The following is a 14,221-nucleotide window of genomic DNA, read 5'->3' on the forward strand; positions in this document are numbered from 1 at the left end:
GAACCTAGTCCAGCACTTTGACCACTGGTGGTGGTGGAAAGTGCTGTCAAGTCGCAGCTGGCTTATGGTGACCCCGTAGGGTTGCCAACCTCCAGGTACAGTACAAATAAAGAACAGCACACAGTCTCAATAACTTCAAAAAACTTCAAAACACAATACACAAAGAATGTGTTTTGAAGTTTATTGTGTATTGTATTCTTTGTGTATTATGTTTCGAAGTTTTTTGAAGTTATTGAGACTGTGTGCTGTTCTTTATTTGTACAGTTTGTTGCATTTCAGCATAGGGTTTGTATTTTGGTTTTCGCTTAGTGCAACCTCCAGGTACTAGCTGGAGATATCCTGCTATTACAACTGATCTCCAACCAATAAAGATCAGTTTCCCTGGAGAAAATGGCCACTTTGTCAATTGGACTCTATGGCATTGAAGTCCCTCCTCTCCCCAAACCCTGCCCTCCTCAGGCCCCACCCCAAAAAACCCCCGCCAGTGGCAAAGAGGGACCTGGCAGCCCTATGACCCCGTAGGGTTTGCAAGGCAAGAGGCATCCAGAGGTGGTCTGCCATTGCCTGCCCCTGCGTAGCGAGTCTGGACAAATTCCTCGGTGGTCTCCCATCCAAGGACTAACCAGGGCCGACCCTGCTTAGCTTCCAAGACCTGACAAGATGGGGCTGGATGGCCCAGTCTCCTCTGAGACCCCTGCACTAGGGTTAATTTTTTTTAGGGGGGGCTGTTTCCTCCTGAAATGTGCCCACCCACCCACATATAAACATCACCTCTTCTAGGAATCCTTAACAAAGAAAGGAGGAACTCTTGTGGTTTCTAACGGAAAGCAACAAGTTCCCTCCAATCTCCCTGAGCACCTTGCCCATTGTGGTGAGAATTACTGTAATGGGCTTATCCAAGGCCTTCAGTAACCACACTGTTACAGCAGTTTTGTGAATGAAGGGGGCTAGAGGGGGTGACGGGGTGGCTTATTTTTATTAACCCCAGTTCACTAGAGTGTGTCTTTTTTTTTAAAGAAAGTGGGAATTTGCACAGGCAAAATGCTCCGGAGTTATGAAACTTGCTGCGGCTAACCTTCGAAAACGCAGCCGGGCTGGGCTCTGAGTGGATCGAAAGGGTATTGAGTAGCCACTTGCATCTATTCGTTTTAAGAATTCTCAGTGGCTCAGTGGCAGAGCATCTACTTGGCATGAAGAAGGTCCCAGGTTCAATCCCCAGCATCTCCAGTTATAGGGACTGGGCAAGGAGGTGACGTGAAAGACCTTTGCCCGAGACCCTGGAGAACCACTGCCAATACTGACTTTAATGGACCGAGGGTCTGGTTCAGTATAAGGCAGCTTCATGTGTTCACTCTAGGGGAGGGGGCATGGCTCAATGGTAGAGCATCTGCTCGACATGCAGGAGGTCCCAGGTTCAATCCCGGGCATCGCCAGTTAATGGGACCAGGCAAGTAGGTGATGTGAAAGACCTCTGCCTGAGACCCTGGAGAGCCGCTGCCAGTCTGAGTAGACAATACTGACTTTGATGGACCAAGGTCTGATTCAGAATAAGGCAGCTTCATATGTTCATGTGTCTATATCTCCTGGTCAGTTATGTCATTCGAAAGGGTCGGCAAGGGTCAACTATGGTGCACAGTGGAAAAGCCAGAGTGGTGTAGTGGTCAGCGTGTCGGACTAGGATCCAGGAGACCCAGCTTCAATTCCCAACTCTTCTGTGGAAGCTTTCTGGGTGACCTTGGGCCAGTCACACACTCTTAGCCCAACCTACCTCACAGGGTTGTTGTGAGGACATAATGGAGAAGGGGAGGACAATGGAAGAAGAAGAAGAAGAGTTGGTTTTTATACAGTAGGCTGACTTTCTCTACCACTTAAGGCAGAATCAAACTGGCTTACAATCACCTTCCCTTCCTCTCCCCACAACAGACACCCTGTGAGGTAGGTGGGGCTGAGAGAGTAAGAGAACTGTGACTAGCCCAAGGTCACCCAGCTGGCTTCGTGTGTAGGAGTGGGGAAACAAATCCAGTTCACCAGATTACCCCTGCCACTCACATGGAGGAGTGGGGGAATCGAACCAGGTTCTCCCGATCAGAGTCCACCACTCCAAACCACCACTCTTAACCACTACACCACGCTCTCTCTCTCTAGACAGACTGATCCTCCATGTCAGGATCTCTTTGAAGAGCGAGCACTTTCTAATTTATATGGAGAGGAAAGGCAGAGTTCCTGCAATCAGAAATAATTGCGGGATGATTTTCTTCCTGGCTTTGCTTATGGAGAGGCTTCCAGTTGTGGAGGTGCAGCCTGTAATTCACCAAGAAAAGCTACACGCCCCCATCCCCCAGCCACTGCAATTTGGCAGGGTCCGGTTTACATTCCTTTTCCTTTGTTTATCCTGACATTCCTCCTCTCTCACTTTTAAGGCGTCGAATCAATCGCTGTGGGCAGCAGGGAGCCTTTGATACTCAGATGACCTTCCGCTACGGGGGTCTTCCTCCTGCTGTCATCTGATAAGACAGGTTTGAGTTTCCCTGATACATTGAGCAATGCAAGATGTTGGGAGGGGCCGTGGCTCAGTGGCAGAGCATCTGCTTGGCATGCAGATGGTCCCAGGTTCAATCCCCGGCATTTCCAGTTAAAGGGACTAGGCAGGTAGGTGATGTGAAAGACCTCTGCCTGAGACCCTGGAGAGTTGCTGCTGGTCTGAGTAGACAATACTGACTTTGATGGACCAAGGGTCTGATTCAGTATAAGGCAGCTTCATGTGTTCATGTGTTTCTTAATGGGAACAGTAGAAATACTTTAAGGCTTATTGCTTATTGATTTATTATTTACGTACTTTATTTATATCCCACCTTTCTCACCCACAGCAGCTTACATTGTTCTCCTCTCCTCCTTTTTATCCTCATGACAACCCTATGAGTAGGGTTGCAAACCTCCAGGTGGTGGCTGGAGATATCCCACTATTGCAACTGATCTCCAGATGATACAGATCATTTCCCCTGGAGAAAATGGCCGGTTTGGCAATTGAACTCTATGGCATTGAAGTACCTGCCCTCTCCAAACCCCACCCTCCTCAGACTTCACCCCCAAAATCTCCAGGTATTTCCCAACCCGGAGCTGGCAACCTTGCTTACAAGGTAGGTTGGGCTGAGAGTGTGTGACTGGACCAAGAAAGCTTCCATGGCATGAGTGGGGATTGGAACCTGGGTTTCCCAGATTAGGGCTGTTGAAAAAAAAATTCGGTATAGTTCGGCTTCGGCAAAATTCGGCCCGTTTTTATTCGGGCTGTGCCGAAGTCCGAACTCCCCCGCTTCGGATCCCCAGAAATTCAGGGGGATCCGGAGTTCGGGGGAATATTCGGCCCCCGCGCGCCTTCAGAGGGATTCCCTGAAGGAGCGCGGGGGCCTTTTAAACAGATCTCCCAGCCGGGAGGTGCAGATCTGTTTGAAGACCCGCCGGGCGCCTCCAGGGAGGTTCCCTGGAGGCGCGCGGTGGGCCCTTTAAATAGATCTGTGCCTCCCGGCCGGGAGGCACAGATCTATTTAAAGCCCCCCCCAGTCCTGCTGGGACTCCCGGCAGGGCTGGGGGGGGGGTCTGGAAACCCTCTGCGCAGAGGGTCCTGCCAGCCCCCCACCAGCCCTGCCTGGAGTCCCAGCAGGGCTGGGGAGGGTCTAGAAACTCTTTGCGGCTGGGAGGCGCAGATCTATTTGAAGCCCCCCCAGCCCTGCCGGGAGACAACCCCCAGCCTAGCTGGGACTCCCGGCAGGGCTGGCGGGGGGCTGGCAGGACCCTCTGCGCAGAGGGTTTTCAGCGTTGGCTGGGCAGAGGGGATTGGCCACCCCCCACCCCCTTCCCCAGAGTCCCGGTAGACGCGGCGGGGGGTCTGGAAACCCCTGTGCCCAGCCAACGCTGGCTGGGCACAGGGGTTTTCAGACCCCCCGCCTCGTCTGCCGGGACTCTGGGGAAGGGGGTTGTCATGTCCCGGCAGGGCTGGGGGGGGGCTTCAAATAGATATGTGCCTCCCGGCCGGGAGGCACAGATCTATTTAAAGGGCCCGCCGCGCGCCTTCAGGGAAGGTCCCTGGAGGCGCGCGGGGCGGGGGGGAAACAGATCTGCGCCTTCCAGCTGGAAGGCGCAGATCTGTTTAAAGGGGCCGAATTCGCCAAATTTATTCGGGAACACCCCGAACTCTGCGAATTCGGCTCCCCGGTTTCCCCTTTTTGAGTTCGGTTCGTCCGAACCGAGAAACCGCCGAATTGCGGGAAATTCGGCTGTTTTTCGGTTCGGACCGAACCGAATCAACAGCCCTATCCCAGATCATAGTCTGACATTTTAACCACTACATGATGCTGGGAGGGGTCGTGGCTCAGTGGTAGAGCATCTGCTTGGCATGCAGAAGGTCCCAGGTTCAATCCCCAGCATCTCCAGTTAAAGGGACTAGGGAAGTAGTTGATGTGAAAGACCTCCGCCTGAGACCCTGGAGAGCCGCTGCCGGTCTGAGTAGACAATACTGACTTTGATGGACCGAGGTTCTGATTCAGTAGAAGGCAGCTTCATGTGTTCATGTGGCTCTCAAAATGCAGACTATGCCCCCTCTACCCTGACCTTGATAGTCCCAGGCTAGCCTGATCTTGTCAGATCTCAGAAGCTAAGCAGGGTTGGCTCTGGTTAGGATTTGAATGGGCGACCTCCATGGACTAGCAGAGTCATGATGCAGAGGCAGGCAATGGCAAACCACCTCTGGACGTCTCTTGCCTTAAAAACCCTATGGAGTCGTCATAAGTCTGCTGTGACCTTACGGTACACACATGGCCCCTCCCTCTGTCAGCATGCGCAGCCCACCATAGGTGAAAGGAAGCGACTCCTCCTTTTTATTTCTTCCTCCTCTGCTGGAAATAGGATAACCAACTCCAGGCTGGGAAATACCTGCAGTAGGGTTGCCAACCTCCAGGTGGTTGTAGAAACTATAGTACTTAGCTCAAAATTAATGATACACAAGCAAACTATGCAAGCATGTATTGTGAGAAACATATAACATCTACAAAAAAGTGAAGACAATGGTGAATCTATATACAAACGAGTCCAAGACAAAGAGTCTCTTCCAAGGTAAGTGAAAGTCTTATCTTAGTATCTTCTTAAGGTCTTAGCACAAGGAAGGCTGGAGGTGAAATAAAAGATGAAGAGGCGAACAGTAACGCCGTCCGGATGTTCTCAAGCATTTTCACTGCAGAAATGCAGCTTCATCAGCTGACATCTTGATAAATATTAAATAACTTTTCTATAAAGTATAATAATTAATAAAAAGTATATGTCAATTTTTTAAATATAGTCTTCATTACTACTCCAGGTAGTAGCTGGAGAGCTGCTATTACAACTGATCTCCAGCTGACAAAGGTCACTTCACCTGGAGAAAATGGCCACCTTGGCAATTGGACTCTATGGCATTGAAGTCCCTCCTCTCCTCAAACCCTGCCATCCTCAGGCTCCGCCCCCAAAACCACCCGTTGGTTGTGAAGAGGGAGGTTTTTGAGGCGGAACCTGAGGAGGGCAGGGTTTGAGGAGGGACTTCAATGCCATAGAGTCCAATTGCCAAGGTGGCCATTTTCTCTAGGTGAAGTGACCTCTGTCGGCTGGAGATCAGTTGCAACCCTAACCTGCAGGTTTGGGAGTAGGGTTGCTAGCTCCTAGCTGGGAAATACCTGAAGATTTGGGGGTGAAGCCTGAGGAGGGCGGGGTTTGGGGAGGGGAGGGACATCAATGCCATAGAGTCCAATTGCCAAAGCAGCCATTTTCTCCTGGTGAACTGATCTATATCGGCTGGAGATCAGTTGAAATAGTAGGAGATCTCCAGCTAGCACCTGGAGGTTGGCAACCCTATTTGGGAGGTGGAGCCCCCTCTTGGAGGGTGGCATTTGGTAGGGGAGATGCCTCAGCAGGGTATAATGCCATAGAGTAAATAGGTTAAGTAACATAAGTTAAATAACACTTCCACCTGGCACCTCTCCGCTCTTGAAGCTGCTTTTCCATACACACTGTGGCCCTCTGGATTTTAAAACAGGAGTTGAGTTAGCTATCTATTTATAGCCAGCGTTTCATGCTGGGACTCGGGGCAGTTTACAAAATGTAAACTAACACATTTAGACAGCATAAGGCATCCAATAAATAATGCAACAGTATTAGGATTACAAAGCAGGAAAATAATGCAACCCCCACCCCCCAAAACAGTATAAGACATGACATGCAATAAGCAATGCGGAAAATGTAATTACAAAGGTAGAAAACGATGCAGTAAGAGGAAGTATACTGAGTCCAGCTTGTATTCACACATGTAGGTTAGTACTTAGAACCATAGAGTTGGAAGGAACCTCCAGGGTTATCTCGTCCAACCCCCCCCCCCCCCCCGCACAATGCAGGAAATTCACATCTATCTCCCCCCACACTCCCAGTGACCCCAGCTCTATGCCCAGTGGAATAAAAAAAACCTCCAGGATCCCTGGCCAATCTGGCCTGGAGGAAAATTGCTACCTGATCCCAAAGTGGTGATCGGCATTTCCCTGAGCATGTAAGAATAGGGTTGCCAGCCTCCAGATGATGTTAGTAACTGCGCAATTTTGTGCATCTTCTTGCTTCGTTTATACTTTTGTGTCCAGTCCATTGCATGTGTATTGCCGATGTTGTGTATATTGCAACACTATATGTTTTAGACACTACTCTAGATAGTTTTTGTATAGTACGTATATGTTTATCCATCATAAATGTTTGGCATACAGTACCACATCTCCAGGTGGTGGTTGGAGATCTCCTGGTATTTCAACTGATCTCCAGGTGACAGAGATCAGTTCACCTGGAGAAACTGGCCGCTTTAGAAAGGGGACTCTGTGGCATTATACCCTACTGAAGTCCCTCCTCTTCTCAAATTCTCCTCTCCTTAGGCTCCACCCCACAAATCTCTAGGTATTTCCCAACCCGGAGCTGGCAACCTTATGTAAGAAAGGGCTATGAGAGCCAAGCAATGACTCATCCCTTCCTGCCCTCCCTCATGATCTGCCTGAGTTCACAGGATCAGCATTGCTGTCAGATGGCCGTGTAGCCTCTGGTTAAAAACCTCCAAAGAAGGAGAGCCCACCACCTCCAAAGGAGGAGGAGGAAGAAGAAGAGTTGGTTTTTATATGCCAACTTTCTCTACCACTTAAGGAAGAATCAAACCACCTTACAATCACCATCCCTTCCCCTCCCCACAACAGACACCCTGAGAGGTAGGTGGGGCTGAGAGAGCTCTAAGAAAGCTGTGACCAGCCCAAGGTCACCCAGCTGGCTTCATGCGTAGGAGGGGGGAAACCAACCTGGTTCACCAGATTAGCCTCCGCTGCTCATGTGGAGGAGTGGGGAATCAAACCTGGTTTTCCAGATCAGAGTCAGACCACCGTTCTTAACCACTACACCATGCTGGCTCTCAAGGAAGCCTCTTCCACTGATGTACTGCTTTAACTGTTCGGAAGGTCTTCCTAAGGTTTAGCTGAAAACTCTTTTGGTTTAATTTCAACCCGTTGGTTCTGGTCCGACCTTCTGGGGCAACAGAAAACAACTCGGCGCCATCCTCTATATGACAGCCTTTCAAGTACGTGAAGATGGTTATCACATCACCTCTCAGGTTGTTGTCATTATGCAATGAACACGCATTTGTGAAACAGCCTGTAACATGTGGCTTCCCTGTCTGGGACAAGCTGGTCGAGTCACGCCTTCACAACAGTCAACTTTTTAATATGGTTTTGGCTTAAGGTGTAAACAAACACCAGGGGGCGGTGTTGCTCCAGAAACCCATGCGCCTTAGCCCTCTTATTAAGACCTGATGGGTTTTTTTTTCCTTATGGTTTGAAATTTTGAATCATCCCCAAGTGATTTTTGAGTAAGAATGATCATAGTCCGTTATATTGGCTGATGATGTGGTCCCAGACCAAGCGCTTAAATGGAAGCCTGTTTTTCTTGGGTGGCTTAGCGATCAAAAGGAGTTTTCGCAGAAATTCTTTAGCAATGGAGTCCAAGGAAATAAATAGCAGGTTCTCTTTCCGCTACAACATGCACCATGTAGCCATCTGGGCTCATATGGTGCATTCTTTGGTGCAAGAACCTGAGGCTGTGTTGTTAGGGTTGCCAACCTCCAGGTACTAGCTACCATCATCTACGGGAGATCTACGGCTATTACATGATCTCCAACTGACAGAGATCTTTGGGTGGGTGGGTGGTGGCTGGGGCAAAGAGGAAGGTACCAGCAGGAGGTTCTGGGGCAAAGCCTGAGGGGGACAAGGTTTGGGGAGGGGAGGGACTTCAACACCATAGAGTCCAATTGCCAAAGTGACCATTTTCTCCAGCTGAACTGATCTCTATCAGCTGGAGATGAGTTATAATAGAAGAAGACCTCCAACTAGTACCTGGAGGTTGGCAACCCTATCTACCATTGCATCTCTAACCAACTATCTGGAGTTTGGCAGCAGAGGATAGAGCTCGCAATAATGGGTTTAAATTGCAGGTGGAGAGGTACTAGCTGGATATTAGGGGAAAAGTTTTTTACAGTAAGAGTTTGATAGTGGAATCAGCTACCTAGGGAGGTGGTGAGCTCCCCAACTCTGGCAGTCTTTAAGCAGAGGCTGGACAAACACTTGTCAGGGATGCACTGACTAGGCTGATCCTGCATTAAGCAGGGGGTTGGACTAGATGGCCTGTATGGCTAGGGTTGCCAACCTCCAGGTACTAACTGGAGATCTCCTGCTATTACAACTGATCTCCAGTCGATAGACCTGGTGAAAATGGCCACCTTTGGCTATTGGACTCTATGGCATTGGAGTCCCTCCCCTTCTCAAACCCCACGCTCCTCAGGCTCCGCCCCAAAAAAACCTCCCACCGGTGGCGAAGAGGGACCTGGCAACCCCATGTATGGCCCCTTCCAGCTCTATGATTCTATGAATGAATCAACCAAACATTGAAGCTGGAATGATAAGTCAAAGTTCATAAGGAGTGTGTTCTACTTCCCTTTCCAGAATGTCAATGGGGAAACGGCCATGGGGGGAGGCCTCCCTCTCCACCCTCCTCCAGCTTCCTGCCACGGGAGAGGCATTTCAAATGTGCAAAGAAGTTCTGGGTGCACAGATCCTGTTGAAGAACATTGTCACTGCGAAGCTGCGAACACAGAAAAATCAGAAGTGGTTTCATTAAGGCCAGACAGCTTCTGTTTTTCATTCACAGTGCGTGTGCGCGCGGCTGTGAAGTAACCTTCACACGCGGTGGGAAGACTTGAAGTCATTTAAAAATAAAGCACTTCCACAAGCCGCCTGCTGAGCAATAACCTCTAGAATGACAAACACCCAATCATCAGTTTCTTTGGGTTTTTTTCTCAATGGAAACTAGAAGATGATTGAAAAGGCTCAGCAAACTGTACCTGTTCATCCATGTACCCTTAAAAAAAAAAAAGACATCTTTTACGTGGCTGCAAACAGGACCTGGGAAATTTGTGCTTGCGCAGATTCGTTCGGGCTGCTGAGTTACAGAGAGTCGTCTTCACAGAGTGGAGAATGTGACGACTGCTGTTTAGTATTCGACACATTTCTGATACTGGCTGCTAGGCATCTGTGAAACCGACCAAAGGAATTCCACTTTTGGTTCTCTCTCCCCTTTACTTCTCCATAGAAAGTTTCTGGAGAATCACCATCTGCCTGTTTGAATTTGGTCGAGCTCATTTTCGGCTGCCGCTCCTTTACTATTTGGTGGGAGTGTGCAAGCGCTGCATGATGGGTTTTGTAGTGCGAGGGCTGCACGGACAGTGAGTTGTTCCCATGTGTGAGACCTGAAAAATACCACAAGGATACAAATGGTTCGGTGAGTCTCAGCCAGTCAGCGAGTCCTGCGTGGTTCACCTCCCTCACATGTTGTGCGTTGTCCCCCCCTGTCATTACCTCCGTCTCTCACTGCCCCAAGTGGGCTCTGCATAGGGTTGCCAACCTCCAGGTACTAGCTGGATATCTCCTGCTATTACAACTGATCTCCAGCTGATAGAGATCATTTCACCTGCAGAAAATGGCTGCTTTGGCAATTAGACTCTATGGCACTGAAGTCCCTCCCTTCCCCAAACCCTGCCCTCCTCAAGCTCCGCCCCAAAAACCTCCCTCCGGTCCCTGCATAAGACAAGGCCTGGCCAGGCTGCCTCTTTCCTCGTGCTGCCCTTCTTCCCTTCAGCCCTGGTAGCTGGAGCCCTTGATGTGGTTTGGGGCTGGCAGGGAGTAGAGGCCGCCATCCAAGTTCCACAGGATGGCCGTCCTGGGCTACAAGAGCATGGGGAAGTCATCACTGACCACTAGGGTTGCCAACCTCCAGGTGACACCTGGAGATATCCCGCTATTACAGTTGATCTCCAGAAGAACAAGATCAGTTCCCCTGGAGAAAATGGCTGCTTTGGAGGGTGGACTCTGGCATTATACCCTGCTGAGGTCCCTCCCCAAACCTCGCCCTCCCCAGGCTGCACCCTCAAAACCTCCAGGAATTTCCCAATCCCAACCCTGAGCTGGCAACCCTATATGACAGTTTGTTAATTCATACGATCCTATTATAGAGGACACATTTACAAAGCTGGTTACAGTAAATGGGCAAAAATATCATCTTCAAGTGGTCAACACAACCAGCAAGGATGAATACGCAATGTTTCATCAGACCTACCCCATCAATGTTAATGGTTACATTCTTGTCTACTCATATCAATAAAAAGTTTTAAAGTGATTAAAGTTAGCCATGGTAAGTTATTGGATGTGGCGGGGGAATTTCAGATTCCCATTTTGTTGGCAGGAAATAAAAAAGACTTGCACATGGAATGGGAGATCAGCTATGAAGAAGGGAAAGCTTTAGCAGAATCCTGCAATGCAGCTTTTTTGGAATCATCTGTTAAGGAAAATCAGACTGCTGTGGACATTTTCTAAAGGATAGTTTTGGAGGCAGAAAAAAATAGATGGAGCATCTTCACAAGGGAAGTCTTAATGCTCAGTGAACACTGGGAAATACATTCTTCGGCCTCCAGAGGCAAAACTGCCCATTGTCTTTCACAGCAAAACTCTGCTTCTCTCCCCGCCCCCAGTTTAAATTGAACAATATACAGCTGGTTGAAGACTTTCCCTTCAGATTATGTTAAACTCCGACTCCTGTGCAAAACAAACAAACAAACAAACAAACACACAAACAAACAAACAGGCTTCACTTCAGTATTCAAATGTTAAGCATCATATTTACCTAAAATATATTTACTATATATTGTATTTCTTAATATTTGAAATACAATATTTACTATATATTGTATTTCTTAATATTTCTTAATATGATGACTATGAATTTTACTGGCATTAATTCTTCAATGTAGTTTGGTTGGAATAATCATCCAGATGATACATATTTATAATAGTATACAATAGAATCATAGAATCAAAGAGCTGGAAGGGCCACAGAGACCATCTAGTCCAACCCCCTGCTCAATGCAGGATCAGCCTAAAGCATCCCTAATGAGTGTTCACCCAGTTGCTGCTTGAAGACTGCCAGTGAGTTGTTACACTGTTATTAATGAGGCTTGAATATCAGTGTTTCTTTGGTCTTTTATGCACAGGAGTTTTACCTAAGGTTCGAGGCTCTCTTGACCCACACTTTTCTGTTCTGAATCCTAAAAATTCTGTGCATGTTATTTTGCCCTGGAGAAAGTCCTGGGGTTTCCGGAGTACTGCGGAATCACCAGTAGACATCCGGAAGTGTCTGAGTCCCTGCCCCTGGAAAACACTGCTTTGTAATTGGCTGTAGTGCATACTGTGAGAAAAACATCAACCCCCCCCCCAGCTCCCTTCTCCGGCACTTTGGCTTATGCATGGAAATAGGGATGCTTTGACCTGGGGAGATCGAAGAATCACATTACAACAGGATTGGGAAGACCCAGACTGTGCACGGCCTGGGTACGAGGTCATCTCTAAGGGACCGAAAACTCATGCATAACCCCCACGAAAAACCGAGTCGGACTGGCAAAGAATGTAAGTCAAAGTGCCCATGCATGAAAGACCTTTATGTTAAATGTGGCTTGAATATCAGTGTTTCTTTGCGCTAAACGTGTGCTTGTCAATAAAATAGTTGCAGACCTTAGAAAAAGAATACAAGTGGTTCATGCTATTGCACATGACTGGCTTGTTCACGACATATTTGAAACCAGGAGCTAGGGATGAGCGAACGTTTCCTATTTGGTTGCTTTTTATAATCCTTTATGTTTTTGTCATCTGTTTCGGTTCTTCACTTTTCACACCTGATTTGGTAGATTCTTTTGTACTGAATATGCACGGCCATATGGTTTTTGTTTGTAACTGATACAGCGTTTATGCATAAACATATGATACTTAGGAAGACGCTGATTGAACGGTGCACAAAAATGTTGGAAAATGGATATATTTGATGGGAAAGTTCTGTGTGAGGGAACAGAGAACGAGATAAGCACATAAGAAAGGCCATGTTGGATCAGACCCAGCAGTCTGTTCACACAGTGGCCTACCAGGTGCCTCTAGGAAGCTCGCAAATAAGTCAACTGCAGCAGCATTGTCCTGCCTGCTTTCCACAGCACCTCAAATAATAGGCATACTCCTCTGATCCTGGAGAGAATAGGCATGAAGATGAAGAATCATTGGTCTAATTTGCACAAGTAAGAAGCAAAATTAACACATGGAGCTTAGGCTGAAAAAGTAGGGATGAGACATTCAAAATGTCCCCCAAGGAGAATTAACGCAACTATGTTTTCCTGCTCAGGAGGATCACATTCGATGAGATTATGTTTGAGTAATGCCGAGTTCTCCTTGGTTTTGTTTTCCATGGTGTAAAAAGGCCCACTGTTTGTGGTGGATAGAAATATCAGAGTAAGAAGAAGACCCCCTAGTGCTATATAGGGAGGCTTGAACAGCTACTGGGTTGGCTCATGTTCTGCTCACCAGTAGCAAGCAGGAAGCCAATTTTTCATCCAGCAGTTCGGCTGTTTGTGAGCAGCTTGATCCTGTTCATCAGACCACCATCACATCTTTTCAAACAGTACAGCATAATACTATCAGCAGCATTTTACGCATGAACACATGAACCTGCTTTACACTGGGCCCGAACCCTGGTCCATCAAATCAGTATTGTCAACTCAGACTGGCAGCGGCTCTCCAGGGTCTCAGGCAGAGGTCTTTCACAACACCTATTACCAGGTGTTTGTTTTTTTTAACTGGAGATGCTGCGGGTGGGGGGTGGGTTGAGCCTGGTACCTTCTGCATGCCACATGGATGCTCTACCGTTGAGCTACGACCCTTTCATGTTCTTATGAAACCCAATGGAGGTCCTAGCTTCCTACACAACTCTTTGATGCATGCCACTCCAGTAGGGTTGCCAGGTTGGCCCTGGCCACTGGCCATGGGCGAGAGAGGAGATGCTGCCATATCCAGGTTGGAAAAGTCCTGGAGATTTGGGGATGGAGCCTGGGGAGGACAGGCACCACAGTGGGGAACAATGCCACAGAGTCCACTCTCCAAAGCATCCATTCTCTTTACGGGAATTGATCTTTTTAGTCTGGAGATGCGCCGTAATTCCAGGGGATCCCCAGGTGCCACCTGAAGGCTGGCATCCCTACGCTTCACAACCTATCGTTTAAATAGAGCGAGCAAACTAGGCAGTAAATTCTAAGCACTGGCCTTTGGGAATGTTTAGTCTGGAGAAAAGGAGGTTGAGGGGGGACATGATAGCTCTCTTTAAGTATTTGAAGGGCTGTCCCTTAGAGGAGGGCAGGGAGCTGTTCCTGTTGGCAGCAGAGGATAGGACTCGTGGTAATGGGTTTAAATTGTGAGAGGAAAGGTTCTAGATAGATATTGGGAAAACATTTTTTACAGTAAGAGTTGTTTGACAGTGGAATCAGCTACCTAGGGAGGAGGAGGAGGAGGAGAAGAAGAAGAGTTGGTTTTGATATGCCGACTTTTTCTACCACTTAAGGAAGAATCAAACTGGCTTACAATTAATCACCTTCCCTTCCCCTCCCCGCAACAGACACCCTGTGAAGTAGGTGGGGCTGAGAGAGCGTGACTAGCCCAAGGTCACCCAGCTGGCTTCACGTGTCAGAGTGGGGAAACAAATCCAGTTCGCCAGATTACTGTCTGCTGCTCATGTGGAGGAGTGGGGAATCAAACCCAGTTCTCCA

General features: G+C 48.3%; 1 pseudogene; it reads left to right on the top strand.

The window, feature by feature from the left end:
* Window positions 1-5,057: 5,057 nt before the first annotated feature.
* LOC130481880 (GTP-binding protein Rheb-like) lies at window positions 5,058-11,121 on the top strand (annotated as a pseudogene).
* Window positions 11,122-14,221: the final 3,100 nt, after the last annotated feature.

This window comes from Euleptes europaea, chromosome 8, assembly GCF_029931775.1.
Source record: "Euleptes europaea isolate rEulEur1 chromosome 8, rEulEur1.hap1, whole genome shotgun sequence".
Lineage (NCBI taxonomy): Eukaryota > Metazoa > Chordata > Lepidosauria > Squamata > Sphaerodactylidae > Euleptes > Euleptes europaea.